At 37.3% G+C, this 17,950-nt stretch overlaps 1 protein-coding gene across 12 annotated transcripts in view; it reads left to right on the top strand.

Moving 5' to 3' along the window:
* SLC10A7 (solute carrier family 10 member 7) overlaps nucleotides 1-17,950 on the top strand; it is a 262,461-nt gene that overhangs the window by 173,911 nt on the left and 70,600 nt on the right. The window lies entirely within an intron of this gene.

Raw genomic sequence — 17,950 nt, 5'->3', positions numbered from 1 at the left:
TTTCTGAGGGCAGCTAAAAACATTTGGAATGACGCATCATTTAAAAATGAGTTTTGCTTCTCTTATTGACTCGAAGAACAACATTCCTTTAGATGAGCTTTGTTGAATTTGTTTTAAAAATTCCTTTAGATGAGTTTTGTTGAATTTGTTAAAAATTCATTTTCATTCTTACCTTGTACCTGTAATATTAAGTTCCACCATCACTACTAGTGGGAATAAATTCTATCCTTTTTTTTATTGATGTTAAACATATATTTCTATCAATTCAATATTAAGTACTTTATTATTGTACTTCACAATCATGGAAGTGCCTGCAGGGAAGAGGAAGACCATGCCCATAAAAAAAGACTGCTAAATCTGTACTTCTCTTTAAATCAGTAGCTCATGATGGACAGGTAATGCTCTTGACCCCTAGTTTATCTCCCACATCATTAATATTTTCTGTTCTTTAAGGAAGGACATACATAAGTGATTAAACATTGTAGAAGGACAATTGAAAAGCATTTACACTCCTTCATTTGAACCAAAATTTGTAGGTTATCTTTGAGATGTGTCACTCATAGATAAATGGTTAGGAACACGTTGGACTTAAGAGGTCACAGGTGAGTGGCCCACAGGCCACATGCAGACCACAGATGTGCTTTCTATATTCTGGGTTTCCTAAGTTGCCCTCACTTCCTATTATTTTACTTGTGCCCCAATCTGCACATTCACCTTGCCAGTCTGGTGGCTGTCAGTATTTGAATTAGTAGCTCTACAGCAAGCAGTCATGTCTGGGGAAAATAGAAAAACAGAACTCAAGAAGATTACAGTACTGTGTTGTAAGAAATCACCTAATAGAAAATTGTTTGACAAAGATGTATAATTATTCATCTTTTAAATTCTTGGTCATATGAAAAAAATAACTTTAAAGGTAAATGAAAATAATAGTTGATTGACAAGCATGCCTCAAAAATGACATTTATTATATAAAGATTTTTTAATAGCTTAACACAGGAGTTAGGGTATGAGATTATGAAACGGGGTTGTATCTTCCTCAAAGAGGTCATCCATCAAAACTTTGCTTTTTCATTACATTACTCTTCTTATTTATGTGCATTGTTTTATCTATAAAAAATATTTAATGTATATTTAAATATATAGAATCAACCACACAACTAATTTGTCAAATGCATACCTTTGCAGTGTTAGTTTATCTGGAAGGTCCCACAGCACCACCTAGTGCCCTGTATTTTATTTTGCATAATATTTTTATAAATTTAAGAATTCTTACCACATTTGAATATCAAATATGGCCCTGAAGCAAATATATGGTTTAAGTAGTATTATAAATAGAATGCTCTAAAGTAATTCTTGCATGCTTTATTGAAAAATTTAAGTGAAACTCTAAAAAATGATGATTGTATAATAGTACTATTATTAAAATTTACTGGTAAAAAAATTCACTAGTATTTCTAATTCACATATAAAGACATTCTTAGAAGATTGTTACGTTGTGTGTGATCTAATAGAACTATTGGTAAGATTTTTGTCCAAAACAGATATTTATTTCTTCTTATTTTTTTCTTGTATTTGCTGTTCTCTAATAAATTAAAAGTAATTTTTTAGGCTTCCTCTTGGAGGTCATGATTTCTAAGTCTTTATACTTTTAACATTATCTACAACAGCTCTTATAAATTTCAGATAAAACTGTATAATCACTTTTTAAACTAGAATTGTGAGATATTTAGAGATAGATAAAATACTTCTACATTAAAAAATAAAATCAGTCAAATAAAAGAATGAGGTGTGCTTATATATTCTTTTATGGAAAGAGCTCCAGGAAATACAGAGAAGTGGGAAAAGATAAAGCTATGTACAGAATACTGTGTATAGTATGATTATCTTAAGAAAACTGTATAAATTTGAATAAGTTAAGAACACTAGGCTAGATGGATAAGTAGGTAGGTAGAGGAATGGGTGGATACTGTTTTTTTTTCTGTAAGGAATTACAAGAAATTGCTAATGTTTCTGAGTTGAGAGGGAGCTAGAAATCTTCAATTTTTCTTTGTACTTTTCTATACAACTAAAAATTTTCTAATGAGATTCATGTATAACTTTGTTTAAGGCCAACAAGGGTTATTTGTGTTTTAAGGTTATGAACCATTTCATTATTCCTTATAATATTTTCTGTATTAAAAACAAAGCCAAATTTTTAAATAAAAAACTAGTGTTATAAGGTTAGCATCCATCTCATAGATTTGTCTTTTTAGAAGGCTTTACCATACACTACTTTTTAATAGAACATGTAAGCCCCAAGAAGGCAGAGAACTTTTGTCACACTGTATCCTTGACTTCTGGAATTGTATCTGGCACATAATAAGTGCTCAGTAAATTAGCATTGAATGAATGAATGAGGACATATTATATTGTGTCCAACTACTATATAGAATACTATGTAATAATGAGATGTATTATGTTGAAATTTTATCCTATTTATGTATAAACATATGTGTGCATGGTTACATTCTTATGTCTGATGTCATTAAAACACTAACACTGATTCAAGTTAGTTCAAAATACAGAATATCAAAAACTCTAAATTATACTTTCAAATGTTTGTGTATGGCCATTTTTGGTTTTGGGGGGGTTTGGTTTTGCCTATTCTTAATAAAATATTTTATGCAACATATTAGCTATATTTGGAACTCAGTTATATTGAAATTCAATCCAAATGGTTACTAAAGAACAATACTGTGATCATTTCCCTCTTTTATTTAAATTCCTGATAATTCTATCTTAGTGACCTAATGGTTGCTACTTTTAAAGTTCCTGCAATTATACTTATATTAATCATAAAATGCTAATTACTCATTACATATATTCAATTCCTAACTACTAATTTAAAATTCCATGACATTTTATAAGCTACTGTTAGTGAAAATCCATTCATAAGCATAAGTTATATTGTTTTATTTTAAACATGCAGTGATTCATACTAATGTGCTGTGCATAGATTTTTTTTTTAACTGTCAAAGTGTGTAGAAGTTGCCCTCTACTGGGGAACTAGAAAAATTATGTTAACATAGATTTTCAATTTCCTTAAAGACTCTTAGGTAAATCCATTGATGTGATTTACCAGATGATTGCTTCTTGCTCTCTGGCACTTTTAAATTCTGAAGATATTGAAATGATTAGCAGAAGATATTTAAAAATAAATGTCTGATATGAATATATGTACATCCATTTCTAATATAAAGTCTTGGCTATTTCTTATTTAAAATTCCTTAGTAACAACACCCAATGGCTAAGGTCTAGAAGTAATTTTATTGGGGTAAGTCTCTACTGAAACATTAAGGAAAATTAGCTGTATATACCTATGTAACTAAAAATGACTCAGTACTGTTTTTAATAATTCACCATAGAAATGTCCAGGTTAAAAGTCTAAAAGTCTAATCACTCTCTCTCTCTCTCCATATATATATATATACACACACACACACATATATATGTATATGTGTATATATATATTTTGTTTTTTGTTTTGTGCTAGAGCCTTTGCATTTTTGCTAGAGCCTGGGTCTTTGTTTTTTGCTAGAGCCTGCATTTGCTAGAGCCTGGGTCATAAGGTGAAATTTGATTATGGCGAAGTGATTTGCTTGTTCTATTCGTTGTTGAACTTTTTATACCAAAAAAAGTCCATTGACCAGTTCTTATAAACTGATAAGACAGTCTTTTTCCTTTTGCTATTATTGCCTTTCCTTCTGCCCTTGAGAGTTCCATCAGGCTTTGGAGAGCACTGCCTTAGAGAGGTTCAGAGTCTAGGATGTATCTCTAGGTTGTTAAGACCCCAATCACACGTATATGTTTTTCTTCTCCTACCCCCTGATATTTAATAAAAATAAACATATTATTAAGGAGAAACCTGTTTAAAATTGGTGTCATTGGTGAGAGGTAGATAGGGAAAGAAGCAACTACTGATATTTAATAAAAATAAACATGTTATCACACACCGGGACCTGTCGGGGTGGGGGACAAGGGGAGGGAGAGCATTAGGACAAATATCTAATGCATGCGGAGCTTAAAACCTAGATGATGGGTTGATAGGTGCAGCAGACCCCATGACACATGTATACCTATGTAACAAACCTGCACATCCCGCACATGTATCCTGGAACTTAAAGTAAAATTAAAAAAAAAAAAAAACGACAAATGAAACTATAAAAAGGCAGGAAAACATGTCAGTAGAAGTGAGGATATGAGAAGAAATAAATGCCTTATCTGGTAGATTAGGCTTGGAGAAAAAATAATAAATAAACATGTTATTAAGGAGAAACCTGTTTAAAATTGGTGTCAATGGTGAGAGGTAGATAGGGAAGGAAGCAACTGCATACCCAGATCCTACTGCCTCTTTGTGTTGGGGGTGGCAGGAGGATTTGTGGACCAATGATGCTCATGTGAGGTGCAAACCTTTCTTAGGACCATTGGTTAATCCACCTCCTTCTCCTGACTGAAGCCTCTCTGAGTCACAAAGTTCAGAGCTGGTTTTCTAAGCTGCAGGAATGGCTCTGGCTAAGGAATATTATAAAAACCAGAGTAAATGAGACCATTGATATATGAAACAAGGCAAGTGTAGTGCAGCTGTCTCCATTCATTTTGTCCATCTTATACTCAGTATTGATCATCACAGCTAGATCTAACAGCAGTGTGTGCCATCATTTAGACACGTCCAAAAGGAATAGATGAGCTATGCCAAACCTATTCATTTCACATGTGTAGACATGGTCTGGGTTTTTTGTTTGTTTATGTTAAAGTTCTGTTATAAATCTGAATAGTGATTTTGATTAAACCATTATTTTGAGTGTCTTATATAAAAGAGAATCAGTTTTTGATTATTTTAGAAGTTTATTTTAACATCCAGGAGCCTACATAAGAAGCCCCTTGCCCAAATCTCCCTCAAGTCACTTTCCATTGCCTCCTTTCTCTGTCCTCATTGAGCTTCATACTATCCCCCTCCTCCATCTTCCACATCTCTGCCTTGCTTTTTCAAAAATGTTCTCCCATAGTCTTGTTGGTAATTCATGGGCCTTTTAGGGTAGGGATGAAAGTGCCTGTTTCAAGATTTAAACTCTCTTAAAAACCTTCCTCTAATCTGTTCTAATTTTATCATCTATCTGTTTTTGTTTTGTTTTGTTTTGTTGCTTTATATGTATGGTAAATAATATAGTGCTGAGTAACTGCTTTCAGATCTTCCATATGTGAGCTTTGTTCTACTCAAGTGGTTTGTAGGAGGCAGTGTGGTATCAGAAATAAAGAACTGGGCAGGGAATTTGAGACACTGAAATGCTACTCCTTGTGTTTCCACTAACTCTGCACCCAAGAGTGAGAGACATTGCCTCCTTGGGCATCAGCTTTGCAGTTTGTAAAGTGAGGTAACACACATTATCCCTAATGTCTCTTTCAGCTAGAATTCTTTGGTTTCTCTAAATTCTTAAAGAACTCCTATCCAGTATATCAACACAATGGTAGAGATCTTGGATTCTGGAACCAGACTGCATGACTTGCTTCCCATTCTGCCACTTACTGCTTGGGAATTCTGAACAATTCCTTGTCTATGTACCTCAATTTTCTCCTCTGTAAAATGAGAATTATAGTGGCACCTTTCTCATAGGTTTGTTGTGAGGACCAAATGAGTTAGTAAATATAGAGCATAGAACAGTTGCTGACATATACACAGTAGGCATTCAATAAATGTCAACTAGTCTCATTATTATTACAAACACAAGGGTTTTAAAACATTTCAGAAAGTGTGTGTGTTTCTTATCAAATGGATATGCTGCTCCATGAGAGAAACATTTGTGGACACACATTCATCTATTCATTTGTTCTTTCATTCAGCAAAAAAAATTATTGCATGCCTAATATTTGCCAGGCACTGTTGTGTTACAGACATCAATAAGCAGAATGGCAGATACACATTAAATCTTTTAAACCAGTGGGAAAAAACATCCATGTTACTCTAGTGACCTAAGAGAGTTACTTAGTGCCTTATTTTCATGTATTCCAACACCAGTGGCAAGTTATATATATAATCGTTGACTCTAATTTTAATTAATATTATATATTTTACATTAATTTTCTATAATCTGTTTCTTAAATATCTTTTTCTTTTAAATTTTCTGCTTCCTCCTTTGCACATTTTTTTCTTTTTAACAACTCAGACCATCTCCTGATCTCTCAACTTTGTTTTTATTCCTTTTGTTTAGTTCTATCTTCTGACACTTCCTTAGGTTAGTCTCTATAAGCCTCTTTTCTATTCTCACCTATAAAATTAGGATAATCAATTTACTCACCAGAATTTTAAATTAGATAATGTTTGTAATGTACTTAGCACAGTTCCTAGTACATAATATACCTCAATAAATATTGGCTATTTTTATGATGGTGGTGTTTTATATCAACTGAACCATGATTCTAAAGCAAGAAATACTACAAGCTCCTATGTATAATATTCAGGCCATAGGAACTTTGGCTGACCATTGGATAATGTGAAATGATCCTCTTGACATTTTAAGAGAGCTGTGTATCTTGTGTGTAATGTTTGCAGTGCTACTAATAATTGGCTGCTCCGTGTGTTCTCAGGGAAAATAAAACTGCAACCTCAGATTGTAGCTGTGTGCCCATGGTGGAGGCATGCAGGCCAAAGTGAGCTCTGTTAGGTCTTACTTTCACTGTGAAAGCTTATGTCTTTATACTCTAGTCTTCGAAAAATAAATTTTGATTTAGTTTCCTTTTGCTTCCTCCTTGGTCTAATATATACTCTGCAAATAAGCATTTTTAAGAAACTTCTTTAGAAAATTATTTATTGCCTGTTAAATCTAAAACTTAGAAGATATTTACATGAAAATCTTTTGGAAAATGATAGAAAGTTCCCACATCTCTGTTGCCCTGGGCTCTAATTAAATTTCAAATTGTTTTTGTCACTCTTAACCTGGATAGAAAAAGCCAAGTTAATGTAATACAGTTCTATGAGTTTACATAGCCTGAAGGTTTGCTTTTTCAGTTAAAAACAAAAAAGAGAAGTCATGAGTTTGAATGCTGTTTTTCATCTTTAACATATATCACTATATTAGTTCTAATCAGCAATGTACATATTATTCCACTTTTGTGTTCTTGTATTTGTCTGTCCTCTTTTATATAGCTCTAGATATTAGAGCCCTAAACCCCACACATTCTGTCTGCTATTCAGCATCTTTAATTTCCCCCTCTGCACTGATCCCCATCCCTTTGCTTCCATTATCCTTGTAAAGGAGAACCAACTTTAGATTAGAAATGGTAAAGTAAATATTGACAAAGGAAAGCAGGTCCAAGATAGGCGGACTATCTGCTGGCCCAGACAAATTACATCATAGGATCCTGAGAAAACTGACATTTGAGATTCCTGAATCACTATCTTTGACAAATCATAAAGGGAAGGAGCAGAATCAACAGCTGCTGGGAATGTGCAAACATCACTGCAAATACCAAAAAGAGGAAGAAAGTGGATTTTACACACTATTAACTAGTAATTTTGATATCAGTCTAAAGAAAAATTAAAGAATGGGTCATTAAATAGTGGGTTATAAGGAGTTACAAAGGAACATGGTGTGATGTTTAGAAGCCAGCGTGGGTTCACTCAAAGCCAAGTTATTAAAAACAAGTTTGTTACACTTATTTCTGTTTGAAATATAATTTCTAATTCAAAGCAATACTTCAGAGCAGGGATCTGCAAACTGTGGCCCTTGGGCAAATCTTACCATGCCAATTTGTTTACCTATTGTCTTTGGCTGCTTTCCAGGTATAATAGCAGAGTTGAGTAATTGCAGAAGTGTCCCTGCAAAGGCTAAAATAATTATTACTTGGCCTTACACAGAAAAAGTTTGCCAACCTCTGCTCTAGAATCTAAATCCATTTTTTAAAATTTTAATATGCCTACAAATTACCTGGGGATCTTGCTAAGATGCAGATTATGACATAGTAGTTCTGGGGCGGAGTCTGATATTCAGCTAGTTCTCATAAGCTTCCAGGTGAAATCAATGTTGCTGGCGCTTAGATCACATTACAATCTAGTGAGGATCTAGATTTCAAAAAGATATTTAGCAGATTCACCCATTTTAAGACAACAAAGAGAGTAAATAAATTATGAGTTAGAAGTCACTTCAGTTGGTTAGAATCTTGTTTAAATGATAGTGTTCATGAAGTGTTAGGCAATCAATGTCATCTTGGAGAGAAGTTTTTCTGGTCATTTCAAAATGATTATCTTATCATCATTTCCTTGTAAGGAAATATTAGCTCAGTGGTGGTATTTGATGGGAGCAGTAATGGGCTTGATAACTCATATGTTTAGATGACCAATATCAACTGGGTTGGTCTGCAGGACAGTTCCTCTGTTGGGTGACAGTTCTCTCTGTGTCTCATATTTCTATACATTTTGTCAGCAGAGGAACTGACTGTTCTCAACTCTGGAACAAAGGGCAGCTTTGCTTTCTGCCTGTTATAAAAGATTCAGGTTCCCTAAGCTCAGTATTCCTTTCCTGGAATGCAGTCCACTGCTTCTGCAGGCATCCATTCCAGCCCATCTGCATCACCTGCTTGACTTGGGGACAAGGGGAAATGACACCAACATCATGCTTAGGCTGCTTGCTGTTCTATGAGTGGTAAAATCCTTTGGCTCTGATCCAGGACTCTTGAGCCTTCTGCCAGCATACTTGAATGTGTGGCAGGCCGACTTGTCATCTTGAAAGTATGGTAATCTCAGACCCTTCACCAACTTAGACTCTTTCCCAATAGTCGTAACACAGGTTCCCAATCACTGACTTTCCCCTTCCTCTGCACCCATCTTCCCCTCATTTTAGTAAAATTCTTCATGTTCTACAAAACAGAGAAAAGAGAAAGTCTTACATGAAAATGTCTTCAACTTTCCAACATCAAGCATTCAAGCCTATGTTCATCTGTACCTACTATAACCTCTGCTCTTCTTTTACAATAAAGAGATACCTACCCTCTGCTGTTCTACAAGTTAAACCCTCTAGCTGTGCTAGGGCTCCTTCCCTGCTGCCTCTTTAGTTGCAACAGGTAAAATTCCTTCTCTTTACTAAATCTCTATTCCTGTGACCCCCTTTTGCCTCTTTTCTATGAATTTTAAGAATCCTCAAGATTCTTTCAAAACAAAGCAAACAACAAAACCAAAAACAACAAACTCCATTTACCACACTTTCATTCTTCTTACATTGCTGCTGTTGTTTCTCTCCTCCTCTTTACAGCTAGACTTCTGGAAAGACTTGTCCAAATTGCCTCTTTTCCCTCCTTACTCATCCCTCCATGTACTCCAATTTAACTTTCACACTAGTCATCTATTGAAATTGTTTTCATCTAGCCTTCAATAAGCTTCAATCTGTAGTCTACATTTCTTAACTTATTTTCTGTAGCAGTAAATCACCACACCAAGCTATATGCTGAGGACTACTCAGCTGTTTTCACTGTCCAGACCCTATTCTGAGTTTCAGTCCCATAAATCCAGCTATCACAGTATCTCTAGTTGGAGGCCTTGCAGATACCTCAAACTCATCATCTTTCCCAAGAAAAATGAGTCTGTACATCCCCAGTTCCACTCTGGCTCAGTAATTGGCTCTATGATCCCCTGTTTGGTCAAGAATCACTTAACTCAGAAAACTAAGAAACTGTTCTTCCTTCTGTTTTGACACTCTCCCCACAAACTTAATTGAACAGTCTACTAGTCTAGTTTTCAAATACGTTTTGAATCTGTTCTGTTGGTCCATCTTGATGACTAAGATCCCATCGCCTTAGCCCAGATCATCTTCTGCCTGGAGTCCTGAATAGCCTCCTGCTTAGCCTGCCTCACTCTAATCTTCTGCTTTAATGTGTTCTCTAAAGTACACACGGAGTGATTCTTACCTAACCACAGAGAGCACTGTGCCAGTTCTATTGCCCCTCCCCACCCCCATGGCTGCATAAACTCTTCCAGTGTCTTCCTCTTGCTTTGAAGCGAAGCCCAAACTCCTTACCATGGATTACTAGGCTTTTCTGATGCATCTATCTTTTAACTTCATCTCTCACAGCTGCACTCCTCACGTTCTGCTCTTCGCTTTCAGTTTCTATATGTTCTTCTTGCCTTCAGTGCCTTTATAGTCTCTTCCCTCTGCCTGTTTCCTCTCCCTTCCCTTCTTCGGTTCTGACTTCTTTGCCTGGTTAACTCCTTTTCTTCTTTCAGTTTTCATCTTAATTGCTTTCACCTCCCTATTAAGCACTCTCATAGCTCGCTGTAATGTTCATTTTGAACATTATCATTTTATTGTAATTGCTTAACTGTCTTCTCTAAAAAACGTTGAGGGCATTGATTGTGTATGTGTCATTCACCTCTGTGTCTCATCATCTAATAGGGTCTGGCATGGTAGTCACTAAGTAGGTATATGTTGAATGTGTCAGTGACAAATCAAAATCTGAAAAGATAATAGGCCAAATCTAATAAGCTAATGTTTAATGTAAGTGTAGAAGACCCTTAATTTTGGCCTGAAAAAAATCACACTTTTTTGAGAATGAGATGATAGAGGTATTTTTTGATCAAAGTATTAAAGTTAGAGAGGAACCAGGTAGAACTGCTTTCTCTGGTGGGAACTGTTTATGGCATAAACTATTATGACATAAACCATATATTCACTTTTCCCCTCGGCACCAGTAATATAGGATACATGGTACTCAATAAATGTTTGCTTAATTAAATGTAATGTCATTAGGACAAGCCGGCTGCCATTCCTGTAAGGCCTCACTGAGTGACATTGCTTTAATAGGATCACCACAATCCAGGAATAGGTCCATATCTTTACATATCCAGAAATGTCATCAGCACACCTTAGTGTGGTTATGTTCCAGGAGACTGATGTCAACTAGTCAGTGTGCTATCTTCCTGTGAGAAATGCTACTTGGAAAACAAAATTATTACTAAAAGTTTTCTTGACAAGCATGGTGTATTATTCTGTCCTTGCATTGCTATAAAGAAATACCTGAGACTGGGTAATTTATAAAGAAAAGAGGCTTAATTGGCTTACGGTTCTGCAGGCTATACAGGAAGCATAATGGCCTCTGCTTCTGGGAGGCCTCAGGGAGCATTTACTCATGGTGGAAGGCAAAGCAGGAGCAGGCACTTCACATGGTGAAAGCAAGAGCAAGACAGTGAGCAAGGTAGGAGGTACTACACACTTTTAAACAACCAGATCTCACAAGAACTAACTATCATGAAAATAACACCAAAGGGATGCTGCTAAACAATTCATGAAGGATCCACCCCCGTGATCCAATCACCTCCCACCAGGCTCCACCACCAACATTGGAGATTACAACTCAACATGAGATATGGGTGGGGACACAGAGCCAAATCATAGCACGTGATCTCAGACTAGAGAGAATTAACTGGACAATTTCAGTGGCTAGTATTATCCAGCTCAAATAGTTGGATGCCTCTGTCTTCACAATAGTGTACTGTGCCTAATAAACAAAGCAGCATGTTCCTGTCAGCTGCTAGACCATAACTGCTAAATGTTTGATTTGGGCATGTTAAGATCCTTAGTCTATGAAGGTCTAGTTGTAAAGGGGAAAGTATAGTCAGAGGAGAGGAAAGAGGCCCTTGCTCACCAATCCACCACCACTTTCTTTCTAACTACCCTTCCCTAGGCTCCTAATGTCTCTTTCTTTCTTTCTAAAAGTTTTCTCAGTTATGTATCTTGACATTCATGCTTAAAATGTCATATTCTTTGGAGACTATATACCCTGACCATTTTCGTGAAATTTAGATGTGTCCAGAATTCCCTATACCACCTCTTTATAATTTGTTGCTTAGGATTTGTTGACCAGTCTCACTCATTAAATATTGGTTTGACATCATTTTATTCTTGAAGAATAGACTTTTCACTAACTGTTTAAGATATCACTATATACTGACCACAGGACAAAAGATGAAGATAGCCTGGAGGTTTAGATTGACAGTAATCTTTTTTTTTAAATGATATTTCCATTAATACAAGTTCAGAAGAAGGGAGTTGTCAAAGTATAATTTTCGAAAAGTTAAAAACATGACTTTCTTATACATACAGAATGAACACCTGTCAAACATTTATTTAGCTGAATAATGAGGAAACCATCAGGATGGTAAAGCTAGTTCTGGGGAGATTATAAAAATGGGGGTTACCCAGGCCATTAGAAAAGCATACTGAAATAAGTATGCTAAATTAGAGACAAAAATGGCCAATGCCTACAGGGCAATAAAACCATAGTTATTGTGGTTATTTTTTCTACTAGACAGAAACCATTTCCATCACTACTGAACAAAACTCTGTAAGTTAACATATATTTTTATAGTCTGAGTCTTAACCAATAGTAAATAGAAGTTAAACAAAGGTGGTTAGGCCGGGCGCGGTGGCTCACGCCTGTAATCCCAGCACTTTGGGAGGCCGAGGCGGGCGGATCACGAGGTCAGGAGATCGAGACCATCCTGGCTAACACGGTGAAACCCCGTCTCTACTAAAAATACAAAAAATTAGCCGGGCGTGGTAGCGGGCGCCTGTAGTCCCAGCTACTCGGGAGGCTGAGGCAGGAGAATGGCGTGAACCCGGGAGGCGGAGCTTGCAGTGAGCCGAGATCGCGCCACCGCACTCCACCCTGGGCGACAGAGCGAGACTCCGTCTCAAAAAAAAAAAAAAAAAAAAAAAAAAAAAAAAAAAAAAAAAAAAAACAAAGGTGGTTAAGTAAACCTTGGATTGGCTGATAGATAATACTCCAAGATGACATTAAAGGGACATGCTGTCCTCTTGTTGCCTCATTTCCAAGTTTTGGTCAATTGTTAATAAGTGAGATTAACCCATAAATGTGGAGCCTTAAATTTATCTGGGTGAGTGTACGTCTAAGAGAAATCTCAGAACCCTGCCCTAAGAGGAACAGTGGAGGAACTGAGGACTTTTGTCCTAGAGAAAACTTACTGTAGGGGCTAAAATGCTAACTTCAGCATTACTCTTAAAATATAACCCTGAGGAAATAGCTGAACAAGGCATAGATTTTATTTACACCATTCAGGAGCATCATTTAAAAGGCCATCACCAGGAAGGAGGGTGAGACTTGCCCTAAATTGCTTCAAGGGGAAGACAGAGCAGCAGTGGTAGTGATTTGGAAGCAATATAAGAAAGAGCTTTCTCTACATGAGAAAGCTTCAGCCAGGCCACTGTTTTGCCTGAAGAGCAAGGGTGTCTTCTCTCTGGGAGATTCTCTGGCAAAGGCACAGCCATCACAGTTCCCATCCGTTTATAATGCTGTCCTACTTCATAGAATTGTTGTGAGGATTACATAAAATAACACAAAGTCCTTAATACAGTATGCAGCATAAGTACTGCACAAATGTTAGGTTTTATTATTTTAATAATAATTGCGATGACTTCCCCAAAACTTAATTATGGTGCTCTTGTCAGAATGAATGCATCATGGCTGACTCATTTCCTAATGCAACTGAAAAGTAGGTTTCAGCGTTATATAAGGACGTGAGGGAGACAGAGAGAGGGGTTCACACTTTAGATGAGGACTAGACCAGGGTATCTCTAAGATCCCTTTCAAAACTGATATTCTTTATTCTGTGAAAACTGAGTTAATGCAGTATCCTGGAGACAAATCTAAAAAGTCAATTTTAATATCTGTGTGATCTTTGTAGTTGTTGCAGCAAAACCTCTTGATAACATTTTCTATTTCAAAAATTTCATAATTTCACTTTAGTTTTGCCTTTTTTTTTTGCAAGTCCTATTGCTGAGAGAAGCACATTCACAGTTTTGTTGTCTTGCTGTTATTTGGGGCTTTTTGTTTGTATTTTGATGCAACTAAATCTATCTAAGATTTAACACTCTTTCTTTCCACTAAAGTCATTGAAATACATTCACCTAGTCATTCACATCTGAGGTGTAAGTGGATTTTCTGAAAGTTTTTTCAGGAGACAACAAAAGCCAGTCAGTTTGTGACTTGACTTCTTCAGTTGTTGCAATCAGAAAGCTTTATACACCATCCCAATTGCAAGGATGCTAAAACTATGTCTTACCTTGAATCTGCAAGGAGGAGGTAACATCTTTTGCTAGAAGTGCTTATCTCCTACCACTTTGGTTTTATCCATTTTCAGGAGAATTTACTTAGGAAAGAGAAAAGAGAAATAATTAAATTGAGCTGCATATACTCAAAAGAAAATAACATGTTTATTTAATTTTCTAGTTTTCAGTGATTGTTGCTGATGCAGTTTAAATGTTTAGCTCACCCTTTTTACCACTGATATTTGCAAAAACTTGACTCTAAAAAAATGTATCTGCCATATGACATGACTTCTTAATTTGTTTTATGTCATCAAAAAGACATACTGAGCCTGAAACTCCTCTCAGATTTACTCTTAAAATACAACCCTGAGGAAATAACTTAACAATGCAAAGATTTTATTTACACCATTCAAGAGCACAGGCTCTGGAGTCAAGGGGAGGTTCAATTCCTGGCATTGCTTCTTCCTACTTCACTTGGTCTCTCTGAGGCTCAGCATTCTTACCTAGTAGATGGGATAATATAATAATAGTACCTATGTTAGAGAGTTGTGAGGATTACATAAAATAACATAGCTAAATCCTGGGTACGATATCCAACATAAGTACTACATAAATGTTAGTTTTTATTATTTTAATAATAATCATGATGACTTTACTAAAAATTATGGTGCTCTTCTCAAAGTGAATGCCTCCTGGCTGACTCACTTCCTAATACAACTGAAAAGTAGGTTTCAGCATTATACAGTGATTCACTCTTAATGAACCTGAACAGCTATTCTTGAGAAAATAAGAAGGAATATTAAATCCAGAATTAGCAAATCCTTCCTATTTGCTAGGAAACTTTTACTATTTTGGGAACAAATGTTATAAGTCCTTGGAAGAGCTGCAAAGAAACTATCATGTGTCATTGACTATCCATTAGAAGTATTCAGGGAGAAAAACCTGTGGATAACAACACTTTTCTATCTCACTGATTTTCTTTAGTATCATTATGTTGAATTCTTTTTCAGGCATTTCATAAATTTCCTTCTCCTTTGGATCTGTTACCAGAGAATTATTATGTTCCTTTGAAGGTGTCATGTTTTCTTGCTTTTTCATATTTTTTGTCCTTACTGCACATCTAGCATAACAGTTGCTTCTTCCAATTTTATAGATTGGCTTTAGTAGGGAAAGAATTTTTCCTATAGATATATCTATAGTGTTGGTTTGGTAGGTTGCCTTGGCTTTGATTCTGGATGGGCACAGTATTGTAGTCTCTGTATTTCTTCAGCTGTAATCAGCTCAGTGGTGTCTGTTGTGGTTGTTAGTGGAGGCTATGGTGAGGCATTTTGGGGGATAGGGACTCCAGACAGTCCAGTCCATGGACCCTAGAGGTGGTGGTGGAGTGCAGAGTGGACCTATCCTCAGGCCTGGGATGGTTTGCATAGGTTCTGGCAGTGGTGGGCAGAGTGAGTCCCAACACTGTGCATGGGTGCTGGCAGCAGCAGTGGTAGAAGAGGAACAGCTTCTCCTAAGGTCCACCGATGATGCAAACAGGTGTCAGCAGCAGTAGGTGGGGCAGATTAATTCCCAGGCCCTGGAATGTTGTCCATAGGCACTGGTGGCTGCAGTGGCAGGTGAGAGAGGTCTCTCCTCAGGCCTCCCAATAGTCCACACAAGCACCAGTGGTGATAAGGAAGTGTGGGTATATCCCGAGGCCCCCAGACAACATGAACATTAGTAGCACACAGGGAGGCCCGTCCTCAGGCCCCCACATGGTGCACATGGGTGCTGGGGGGAGGGATGGGTTAATCCCCTGGTTCTCAGATGACCTGTGCAGGTGGCAGTAGCAGGTAAGCCAGGCCTAGTCTTAGTGCCCTAGAGGGTGTATGTTGGTGCTGGTAGTGGAGGCAACAGGCAGGGTGGGCTTCTCTTGAGGCCTCCCAATGGTGTGCACAGGCGCCAGTGGCAGGGAGCAGGGTGGGTCATTCCCTAGGCCCCCATATGATGTGCAGAGGTGCCAGTGCACTTGTGGCAGGTGGGGCTGGCCTGACCTCTGGTCTGCAGACGGTGCCTGCAGATGCCAGTGAGTGGCATATATCGATCTCCAGACCCTCAGATGATGTGCACATGTGCCAGTGCAGGCAAAGTGGGCCTATTCTCAGGCCCCATCTAGCACATGGGCGCTAGATGCAGTGGCACAGGGGTGGGGGCTATCAATCCTCAGGCCCCCGGACAATGCGCACAGGTAGTTGTGGCAGCGCCGGTCGCAGCAATTATATCATTCTATATTGAACCTTGTTTATAGATCAGTGTCCTCTACTGGATTATAAGCTGTTTAAGCATAGGGACCATGTTGTACTTACTCTTGAATCTCTTGGATGAGCCCAGTACCCAGTATATAAGTGGATGTTTAATTATATGTTTAAACAAATCTGCTTGAAATTGAATGCCTCTCATATAGACTGAGTCAGCTAGATATTTTCATTTTTATGTGGCCCTGTAAAATTTGGAATTCCTCCTAAAGTCTGAACTTAGTACAAGTCATTGAAGGACAGTAGCCCTTCGAAGTTATCAGTTATTTGTCATTTAGCACATTTGGCTCTCCTAAATGTGTTAATGAGAACCTGTTTCATAGATACCAATGGAGTTGATAGGCCACAATACCTGTTTTAATAAGTAGGATTTAAAGTGATTCTTAGATTAAAATATTGTATTCTCTTTGGCCAATTGCAAAAGTGTGCACAATAAAAAATGTTCATTCTATTATTTAATAACAAAACAAGTCTGTCTGTGGATATTCACATGTGTATATGCCCCAGAAGGTCATGGTAGCATTGTTCATTTAAGGTAAGCCAGTCCCTCTTGGGCCACATGCAAAACAACTGAGTGACTGTTACGACACAGGGACTTTCATGTAAATACCAAAAGGACTTTTTTTCTTCCAAAAGTAATGAAGTAGTCCCAGATCTGGATCTTGGACACTGTCTGGATATATAGTACCTCTGTCTATCTGTGTCTCTCTCTCTCTCTCTCTTTTTCTGTGTGTGTGTGTGTGTGTATGTGTGTGTGTGACTGTCTGTCCCTCTCTTTTCTGTCTTAGGCACGCACAACCTCAGATTCTCTGAAATTTTAAAATTCCAAGTAGAATTCATTAATAAAAATCTGAAATGTTTTTTCTGGTATAAATCATAATGAAATGTTGAGAGACAAAGGAAAAACTAAAACGGGCAAATAATCATCTGCTGCTCCAAAACTGAAGCCTGTCATTACAACTCCCAACTCAAACACTTAGTTTTAAAGATTTGCCTTCAAGAAACCTAAAAGCTGGTATTCCGCCTCATTGGCAACAGCCTCAAACTGTTCCCTGTCATCGAAGAAAACAAATCTTTTGCTCATTTCTGCCTAGGGGAGGCAGAGGGACCAAGGTGGTCCTATGTGGCTGAATTAGATGAAAGACTTGCCTTCCACCATGGAGACATGAAGTCTAATCAAGTGAAATGAGTTTTGAGATCCCAGCTCATTTCCTAGGGGAGACCAGTTCGCATTACAAAATCACGACATCTCATTCATCACAACTGACGTGGTCTTTGCTCAGGAGAGGACCTCAACTGGGACTAAACCACCTGTCTTCTCTCAAAAAGGGGCATTTTATCCAAGTTAGAGTTGAAAGCCTTGGAGTGAGGAAGCTTTCCAGCCACAAGCTTCTATCTGTATGATCCACATGCAATGTGGAAGGGAATTTAGGTTTACAAAAGGAAAGATGAACCTAAGGCAGATTGGTGGTTGCGCTTTCAGGCTGCCAAATACAAATAATTGTAATAGAGATGTTATTATGGAAGAGAAAGCTAAGATTGGGACTCTCCCCTCTTTATCTCCTA

This window comes from Pan troglodytes, chromosome 3, assembly GCF_028858775.2.
Source record: "Pan troglodytes isolate AG18354 chromosome 3, NHGRI_mPanTro3-v2.0_pri, whole genome shotgun sequence".
NCBI classification, from domain to species: domain Eukaryota; kingdom Metazoa; phylum Chordata; class Mammalia; order Primates; family Hominidae; genus Pan; species Pan troglodytes.
The sequence above is the reverse complement of the archived record's forward strand: the minus strand, read 5'-3'. Positions and strand labels throughout refer to the sequence as shown.